The sequence below is a fragment of the Lipotes vexillifer genome, unplaced genomic scaffold, assembly GCF_000442215.2.
Source record: "Lipotes vexillifer unplaced genomic scaffold, Lipotes_vexillifer_v1.1 scaffold147, whole genome shotgun sequence".
In the NCBI taxonomy this organism is placed as follows: Eukaryota; Metazoa; Chordata; class Mammalia; order Artiodactyla; family Lipotidae; genus Lipotes; species Lipotes vexillifer.
The window spans coordinates 678566-688514 of record NW_006778796.1 but is presented as its reverse complement, the minus strand read 5'-3'; positions in this window follow the sequence as shown (position 1 = coordinate 688514).

Here is a 9949-nt window from a genome sequence, read left to right as displayed (position 1 = left end):
AGGGAAAGAACGACGTTGCTGATGTGGTCTCTGGGGTTCTATCAGTGCAGAATGAGGCAGGGTTAGACAGTATGTTAGCACAGCCACCTTGATGTGATCGGCCAAGGAAAGCACAGCACACTGGAGGCTGTGGGTCTCATGTTCAAAACCACAAAGTGACAAGAAACACTGACCTTCCACCCACTTCTGTAGGGATCCTTTGGGAATCATTGTGTTTGACTTTGTGAGGGGGACCTCTGTAACAACAGGAACCTTCAGCAGGGCTCCCCAGGAAGTAGATCTGGCTCTCTCTCCACGTTCATTAACGTGTGTGGGGGGGCACGTTCACTTACCCCCAACACACACACACACACACAGAGGTGTGCACGTAGCTCCCACCTTTCAAGTCACAGAGCCGGATCCAAATCCCAGGAAAGCTATATAAACAAAACATTGGAGAAATACAATAAATGCTGGTTTTCTGCTCAACTGCAAGACAATAGTTCAGCCACTGCTCTTTGCCAAGAAGATCCTAAAATAAGCAACAGAATTCAAAATTGTAAAAAAGAGTGGTCCGGGAATCTGTAAATTACATGAAAGCAGGAGCTGTGCTTGGCCCCAAGGTCACCAGTTCTCAATCAGCAAGGATTCCCAGGCTTTTCACAGCAGATTTCTGAGGGAAGGGAGAACATGGGCTCTGGTTTTGATACAAAGTGAGATATGGGGTCAACTTCACTTGGAAGGTGGGCAATACTTCCTCCACGTCCCTGAAATCTCTCAGCGTATAAAGTCCATTCCATGGGCCAAAACCTTCTTGCATTAAGGGATGTTCTATGAAGTCAGTTTCTTGCAAAGGGATCTGTTCTAATCCTTCAGAGGTTGTGAGGTTGGAGCATTCACCAATGAGCAATGAGTATAAACTACAGAAATATTCTAAGCCCAGTATAATATTCTAAGTCCAGTGTAACACATCATCTCTTGAATGAGTCATGTATCTGCCATGTATCTCCTTCCCATGCCTCACTGTTTACTTGGAGAAAGAGGTAAATACAGGTCCATGGGGATTTCAGGATGTAGGTTGCTAAGGCCAGAAATTAAGAAACACTGTGGGAAGTCATAGCCCTTTGTGGTTTATCTAGGGACCTTCAGAGAGGTTGGAAGACTGAAAAAAAAAGTTTCATGGAGACGAGAAAGATTATAGCAACCAGCAAGAACAGAGGTGGGGGAAGGAGTTATTCTGAGGCAAGTGGAACAGAAAGTCATGACCATTTGAGAAGACAAAAGGAAACAAGTGTGGTCATAGAAATGCCATGTAGATGGAATGCACTTTATTTGTGGCAGGTGAAGGTGATGTCAAATGGGGCTCTGCATCCCTAAGAGAAAGTCAATAACCCAGGCCAACAGAACTCTGATTCCCTGAGTGTCCAAAATAAAGGAGGGGCTTTCAGTGGATCTGTCTCTCTCACGTATTTTTTTAATGCCAGTGAAAATAGTGTCTCATCATTTCAAAGATGTTAGCTTTGGAATGAGATGCTACAGGTTTCTAAATTATGACTTGGGATTTTCAGCCATGTCTTAATAGCATGCCAGCATACAGCTCTGTGTCTTTTCTGTGCTTATAACAATAAAAATCTAACAAGATCGAGTGAAGTTTTCTTTATATAAATTGTCTGTGCTCTTGGAATAGGCTACTGCTGTTGTTTCAGGGTTCTCCACGTCCACCAGAATTTAATTCCGTCTTCTCCAGTGAATGGTCACATCTATTCTCCAGGTATGGGGGCGAGGGTGAGGGGTGTCAGAAATTCACAGCTGAGCTCAGTTGGCTGACAGAGCTGATGTCTTTCCTCACACCATCCACACTCCCACTCAGCATGTAGAGTCCAGAAGTTTTAAGAGGCTTTAAACAGGGGACCTGGAAGTAATGCTTTCAGGACCTGACTGTCTGGGAAACAAATAAACAAATGTCTGTTCTGACATTTGGATGTGGCTTGGTTGGAATTTTCATGGACAGCCCAAAACAGAGCCCCATGGGTTCTGTTAGCAACAGATATTTCTGCAACACGGTCCTTTATTTCTTGTATTAGTTTTCTACTGCTTTGTAACATACTACTGCAAACTTAGAAGCTGAAAACCACACCTATTTGTTATCACGCAGTTTCTGGGCATGGCTTAACCTGGTCCTCTGCTCAGGGTCTCATCAGGCTGAACTCAAGTTGTTGGCCAGGGCTGCGGTCTCATCTGAAAGCTGGGGTCCTCCTCCGAGCTCAGTGATTGCTTGGCAGAATTTTATTCTTTGTAGTTAATAGGACTGAGGTCCTTAGCTCCTGGAGGCATCCTACCATCCCCTGCCATGTGGTCTTCTCCCAATAAGGCAGTTTGCTTCTTCAAAGTCAACAGAAGAGCTTCTATGCTGCTTTGAATCTCTGTGACTTCGTCAGTCTCTGATCTCCCGACCCTCTTTTAAAAGGCTCACCTGATTAGGTCTGGCCCACCCACGATAATCTCCCTTGAGATTAACTCAAAGCCAGGTGATTAGGGACCTTAATTACATCCGCAGAGTTCCTTCACCTTTGCCCTGTGATGTAATCTACTCATGGGAGTGACATCTCATCAGAGTCACAGGTCTGGCTCCCAGTGCAGGGGAGAAGATGTACAAGCTATTTCTTCAGATTGTTTAAAAAAACAAAGTTAAGGATTTCCCTGGTGGCACAGCAGTTAAGAATCCGCCTGCCAATGCAGGCGACATGGATTCGAGCACCGGTCCGGGAAGATCCCACATGCCACGGAGCAACTAAAGCTGTGCGCCACAACTACTGAGCCCGTGTGCCACAACTACTGAAGCCCGCGTGCCTAGAGCTCATGCTCCACAACAAGAGAAGCCACCTCAGTGAGAAGCCCGCGCACCGCAACAAAGAGTAACCCCTGCTCGCCACAGCTAGGGAAAGCCCAAGCACAGCAACGAAGACTCAACACAGCCAAAAACAAATAAATTAATTTAAAAAAAGTTAAGGACCCAGCACTGCTCTGTAGAATCTGTATGAGGCCTAAGCTACAGATATGTGACCTGCAAACTTTCCTTTGTCCGTAAGAGTAATCACACTGAGAAGGGTCTCTCTGGCAGTATCAGTAATAAGGCTTGTGTGCTGCAAATATGTCAACGTTATTCTGTCTGCTGAATATGCAAATGTGACAGAAGGCACCCTTCCCAAGGGGATGGCTTCCAGCTGTGTGGAAATTCAGGGAAAGTGCCGTGTGGGAAAGCTTGATTTGTCCAGATGAAAAGAGGCACACAACTCCGTAGCAGACAGCCTTCCCCACGCGGTGTGCGACTGGTGTGGCACGTAGAGTGAGCCCAGGAGCTCTAATGTACTCAGTCTAAAGTACGTTTGACATTTAGGCCAACAGGGCAGAGATCTGAGCACACAGGTGCTGGCCTGTTCGCTAAGCTTTGGTTCACCTGACCTCCCACTCCTTAAAAACCAAGTCAAAATGCTCCTCCTATGCTGGGCACTTCTCATCCTTGAAGTCCATCCCGCCCCCCGCCCGCCCCCAATGCAGTGCTGCCACCTGCAGCCCATGCCTGGAACTGGAAAAGTTTTCATACCTCAGGAGATGCATCCCTCTCTCACGGCATTAACCTGCCATCACATGTTTGCATGGGTCACAGGACTTTGTCTGGAATTTTCTGCTCTTTTGCCCTGATGTTTTTTTCTTTGTTTTGTGTGTGTGTGTGGATATTTTTACATTTATTTTTTGGCTGCACCGCACGGCATGCAGGATCTTAGTTCCCTGACAAGGGATGGAACCCATGCCCCCTGCACTGGAAACATGTTATGGTCCAGCCATAACCACTGGACCGCCAGGGAATTCCCTGCCCGGATGTTTTTCTTTGAAAGATAATGTATACATCATTTAGAAAGGAAGATGTTTAGTTTTGTATTTTGAAGAACTTTCCCCCTGGCTTTATGAAGTTTATTCACATAAACAGGAAGAAAAGCATGCTTCCTACGAATACGTTATGTGAAAAGGAATGCAGCCGTCTTTGAACTATTCAGGAACGCTGGGAGCGCTGCACGGTCTGGTAGAACAATAAGCCACGTTTACTTTACATTTTTAAGGAGCCACTTTACAAAAAGTAAGTTGATAAAATGAATTGCAGTAATACATTTGACTTAACCCAACAGATCTAAAATCTTAGCATTTCAAGATGTAATTTATGTAAACTTCTTTTTTTTTTTTTTTTTTTTTGCGGTATGCGGGCCTCTCACTGTTGTGGCCTCTCCTGTTGCAGAGCACAGGCTCCGGACGCGCAGGCTCAGCGGCCATGGCTCAGGGGCCCAGCCGCTCCGTGGCATGTGGGATCTTCCCGGACCAGGGCACGAACCCATGTCCCCTGCATCGGCAGGCAGACTCTCAACCACTGCGCCACCAGGGAAGCCCTGTAAACTTCTTAATGAGATATTTTACACTCCTTTTTTTTTTTTTAATACTAAGTGTTCACAATCTAGTGTGTGTTTTACTCCACAAGTGCCCAGCACATTTCCAGGGCTAAGGAGCCACATGTATCTAGAAGCTGCTACACTGGGAAACACATATTTAAAGCATAAATCAGAGATAAATGCGTTCTGCTATTCTGCTTCCTTTCTCTATCTGAACAGCAGGGTAGGAAAATGAATTTAAAACAGGCCGGTACCACATCATCTGGGCTGGTCTTTGCAGAGATGCTTACACATATGGGAGGTGGAGGGGGCATAAATACGTGAGGCCCCAAATACTTCCCTTCCATATAGCTCCTGCCCCTCCAAGCTGGCCTGAAAGCCACACTGTTATAAACTGTCCTTGGAGATTACTGACAAGCACGGGGTATCAGCCCCAGAAAATTGCAGCCTCGCATCTTTCCCAGAAAGGAGGAAGGGCCGGGAGATCCGCATCAGCCTTCTTTCTTGGAGGGCGAGCTTACTGTCTCATTGGTGTGGCATAGCAGAAAGAACACGTCTCCCAGAACAGAAAGACATCTTTCCTCACTCCCCTGGGCCCTTCATTAAAGTTCTCTGGTCCTTGGTTTGCTCATCTAGAAAATAGGGATCATTCTAATTACCTCTCAAGGCTGTTGTCAGGCCCCAAAACCATAGTTTATAGGAACGTGTTTTGGAAACGAAATATTATGCAAATAATAGATTACCTCCATTATCTCTTTGAAAGGCAGAGAGAGGCTGACCACAGGGGAGCCTTGGGAAAGGGACAGTAAGCTCTGATGACCCTAGTGGGAGTCCAGGGGCATTCTAGGCCTGGGTGTCGAGGGTCATCAGGAGAGCCCTGAATTAGGATGGGTAGGGCACGCTTCATCCCGTACCCATGAGGGAGTGAGATGGCACTCAACAAATGGTTGGCTTTGAAGATTTCCTTCAAGCTAATCCTATATGTGACAAGATGATTTTTCTTAAGAGGCCCAAAGCACACATGCAGGTTGGCAGTCTTTGGACAATGTTGCCCCAAGACATGCCTTACATGGACCTTCTGTGCTTCCCAAATGGTCCAGTGCCTCTTCTGGAGTCCCGGGCGTGACTCAGCCCCTGGCACACACAGCCCAGTGGGCATATATTGGGCCTGTGTTGCCCAACAGTGTAGGGAGGAGCTTGAGAGGACCAGGCCTGCTGTCCGACCCCAGGTGCCTTCAGAATCCTCCTGCAGGTGGGGACCCCCTGCAGCTCAGCTTCCAGCTGTGACTACCTCAGGGCCCTTCGAGCTCAGGTCCCAGAGGATGAAAGTCTGGGGAACTGGGAGAGCCTGTGATGAGTGGGTCCCCAGGGGAGGCCTGCTCTGAGCACTGTCTCCCCCACCAGCATCAAATGGGCCCACGTGGCAGACTTCAGGTGCCCCTCCTTCCAGGAGCAGCAGCATCGCTCACAGGCCACCTGCCCCTCCGGAGGCTCATCGCAAACCATCCCTTATCTCTGCCGGTGTCAAGCAGTGGCCAAGCGGAGAGAATGGAATTGCCCGCTGGGCCAGGCCTGCGACATAGTCCCCCCTCCAGTATCCCCATCCGTGGTACTGAAGGAAGTGATGATGAAGCCCCTGATTACTTCCCATTTACCAACCTCACCACCCCGTCTTTCCTTATGTCCTGGTAGACAGATGTCTAAGTCTATCCTCTGGCACATTCTAGAGAGGAAACAATTTTCATGACTCTATTCTTACTGAATATGGAGCAGACAGAAAAAGAAAGAAGAAAAGATGGGCACGATTACTAAAGCCCGCCCTGTGCCAGACCCCTGTTATTTGTCTCCGAATACTACTTTCCCATGTGGGCTGTGTGTGGTCTACATACAGGCATCTTGTCTATTTTTAGAATAATGATCTAGACATCTATTCTTTCCGTTTCACCTGTAAACTTTGAGATGAAGAGTTGAAAGGTCATGAGTGTTCCCCTGCAAGAATGGGCCAAGGATGGGGGTTACTCAACTCCGTTTCCACCCCAGGGTTTTCATTTTTTAATGCAGAGCCAAGTCCCAAAGGAAGTATGCTGGTGACTATTAGAAACTAAATAGAAGAAACCCAGGAGTCCAGAAAAAAAAAAAAAAAAAAAAAAAAGGGCTTTTTTTTTCTCAGCATGAAAAGAAACAGGAACTGATTGGGCAAGTTCTGGGCAGACTGCTGTCACAGCCCACTTCCCAAGATCCAGGGATGACTCTGGGCCCCGCCTTCTTGGGAACTAATTTTAATGGGTACCATCCTCGGTCCTCCATCCTGCCAAATAGCCCCAACCTCCAGCCAGCGGTGGCAAGAGGCGTTTGATTTTGATTAACCGAGGAAATTCGTACATCCCTTTAGTGCTTTTCTGGAACTGTGAGCGCTTCCCATGCCCAGAGGCGCTCTGTTCACAGCTGTCCTGGTCAGGGCAGCCCTGACGGGATGGCCAGCTGGGCTGATGAGTGACAGCTGGCCTCCAAGCTCCGGCTCCTCCCCAGCAGTCCGCCAGCTTCTCCTGAGGCTTGATCACCACCTGGTGGTCATTAGAGGAAGCGCCTCCCTGAGCCCCTTGACAGAACCTCAGAGGTGTGCAGCTACTGTGGGCCCGTGGATGAGAGCCTGGAGGGCAGCGTGCAGAGGACAAGTAACTCGGGACTACGAACAGAATGACAGAAACCAGGCACGAAAGAATCACTCTCTGTACCCACCTCTTAACACTTCTCTATCAATATTATGGGGCTTCCCTGGTGGCGCACTGAGAGGACCGCGTACCAAAAAAAAAAAAAAAAAAAAAGGACCATGAATCCAGGATTAAATTCAACTTCACAGCAAGGTAAACTAAGTGCCATAAGCCAAATCCAACCCCTGTCTGTGAATGTACTGCCCACGAGCTAAGAATCGTTTTTACATTTTTAAATGGTTGAAATGCAATCAAAAGAAGACCTGGGGCTTCCCTGATGGCGCAGTGGTTGAGAGTCCGCCTGCCGATGCAGGGGACACGGGTCCGTGCCCCGGTCCGGGAAGATCCCACGTGCCGCGGAGCGCCTGGGCCCGTGAGCCATGGCCGCTGAGCCTGCGCGTCCGGAGCCTGTGCTCCGCCACGGGAGAGGCCACAACAATGAAAGGCCCGCGTACCAAAAAAAAAACCACCACCAACAACAAAAATTATGATCCTTGCAGGAGGAAAAGAAATGATGTAGAAAGAGATGTCAAGGTATGGGGAGAGCCAGCATTCCAGGCACATAGTTCCAGTAGGTGTGATGGGTTTTACTGGCAGATGTACATTTCTGTGAGATACTAGCCAGGATAGCTCCCTCCTTCTGTTTTTTCTCCTTCCTCACGGACAGAATCTATTTATAGACCTAAAGGCAAAGTTAAAAGCAGCCCCAGAAATCACCCAGTCCCCCCATTCCAGACAGGAATGTGGAAGGTAGTTTGAGAAATAAACATGGGTGCCTTCCATGTTTCACAGGACCCTCACACTTGCCCATCAATGCACCTGCAAGAGGATGAGCCAGGATGGTCTTATTCCCTTTTCTCATTCATCCACAGAAACCTACTGCCGGGCTGGGCTTTCATTTTCAATCTGTGGTGAATCCGCAGCTGTCCTAGGGCTAAGTGACACGCCAGCCGGCAGCTGGTAAGTTTCTAGTCTAGTCTCCAGACACACGATGAAGAGGAGGCTGCTAGCTCTGCCAGCTGAAGTGTGATCCAAGAAGATTCAGGAGAAGTAAACAGTACCACTGCCAAAAGGGCTGGCCCTTAGGGCAGAGGGACAAGCTGACCTGGCCTTGCATAAGAGACATATGACTTCTGACTGCGGGAGAGTATCACATGCCTGGGATATTACTCATACCCTCAGGATAGCTCTCAGCCCTTCTCCCTTACATGGGACACCCCTCTAACAGAAAACAAAATCACAAGGAGAGATGAGGCTTAACATGGCCAGGCTCCAGGAGGGGGGCACAGCAAATGACATGAAATTTACCCTCCACTGAAAATGGCTGTTAACGATCTATATTAACTAACATTTATTGAGTTCTTACAATGTGTTTGGTGCTGTTCTAGAATCTCATTTAAGCCTGACAACAACCCCTTCTAGGGTTGAGTAAATATTCTTTTTCTCTTTATTTTACAGATGAATAAACTAAGCACAGAGAGGTTAAAAACTTGCCCAGGGTCACACGGTTCAAGAATGGTAGAGTCAGGTGTTGAATGCAGAATGTCTGACCTAGAATGTGTGCACGTCACCACCACACTGCTGCTTCCCTGTGATGCACGCAGACTCCCATGGCAGGGAGAGCTCCGAGCACAGAAAATGAGAGAGGGACAACTCGGTGACAGAAAGGATGGAGAACTTAAGGCATCTCCAACCTTAATCCTGCTTTTAATTTCATCTCAGGGCAGCCCAGAGCATAATGACCAGTGTTCTGGGCAAACATGGAAATACTTCCCTTTCTGGTCTCTAATGGAGCATGAAAGGATGCCAGCTATGTTGCTTTATTGAAAGTAGAGTTGCTCCGCCATGGGAAATAGCTACATTGACCCTGGATGAAGCCGTGAAATGGAGCTTTTGACTTTGCCACATCTTGCCCTGTCGGTAACCCAACTCCTAAGTGTTCGTGGCCCACAGTCTGCCCTTACCTGTCTGGGGAATCTATCAAAGCACCTCCATACCATCCAGACATTTTTAACCTGTGTCCCAGTGTTCTCAGGACCACATTAGCTGGCAGATATTTTAGGGCAATAATTAATTTTAATTCATCCACAAATAACTTAACTTAAATTTCATAAAGGCCTCTCAGACACACCAACACAAGGCATGTTAGCAATTTGGGGGCAGTTATGCCTTCTGGCTCTCTTCAAATTACATGCCATAGGACATGGCTAATACTTTGCAGTTCTACTTTGTTTCTTATATTTATCTCTTTCAGATTTCATAATAACTCTCAAATAAGAAGCCAATACTTGGAAATGATAAAAGATTTATCTAAAGACACAGATAACTAGAACCAATTTAAAAAAAAAGAAAGTAGATCCCCCATTAGCCAACTGGTCGACTCCCCAAAGGGAGCAGCTTGATCGTGCCTGACATTTTAATCTTTACTCTTCACGCAAAAGAGTTTCCATGGGGTTCCACTGACCAGTGCTACTATTTTTATTCTTGCCGCAGACAGAGCAAGCATTCTCAGAATGCTCGATGCCATTTAGACACATAGGAGGAAAATACGATTTCCTGGGGATGAAGTGTATTCCCGAGGCTGTGTCTGAACACACGTGGACCAACTGACATTGGTCCTAATCAACTTGGCTACATCGTGATTTCCCGTGTGATGGGCAGACTGAAGCAGCAGCTGATTTGCTACTTGGATCATTGGAATTCTCGGCTTCAGTTTGCAGCGTGAACACATTGTGTTGTTCGTTAGTGTTGACTGACAGCCGATTTGGTTGCGTAAGTGGTGGGGAAGAGCTCGCGTTCTGGAGCCAGACCTTGTGCTTT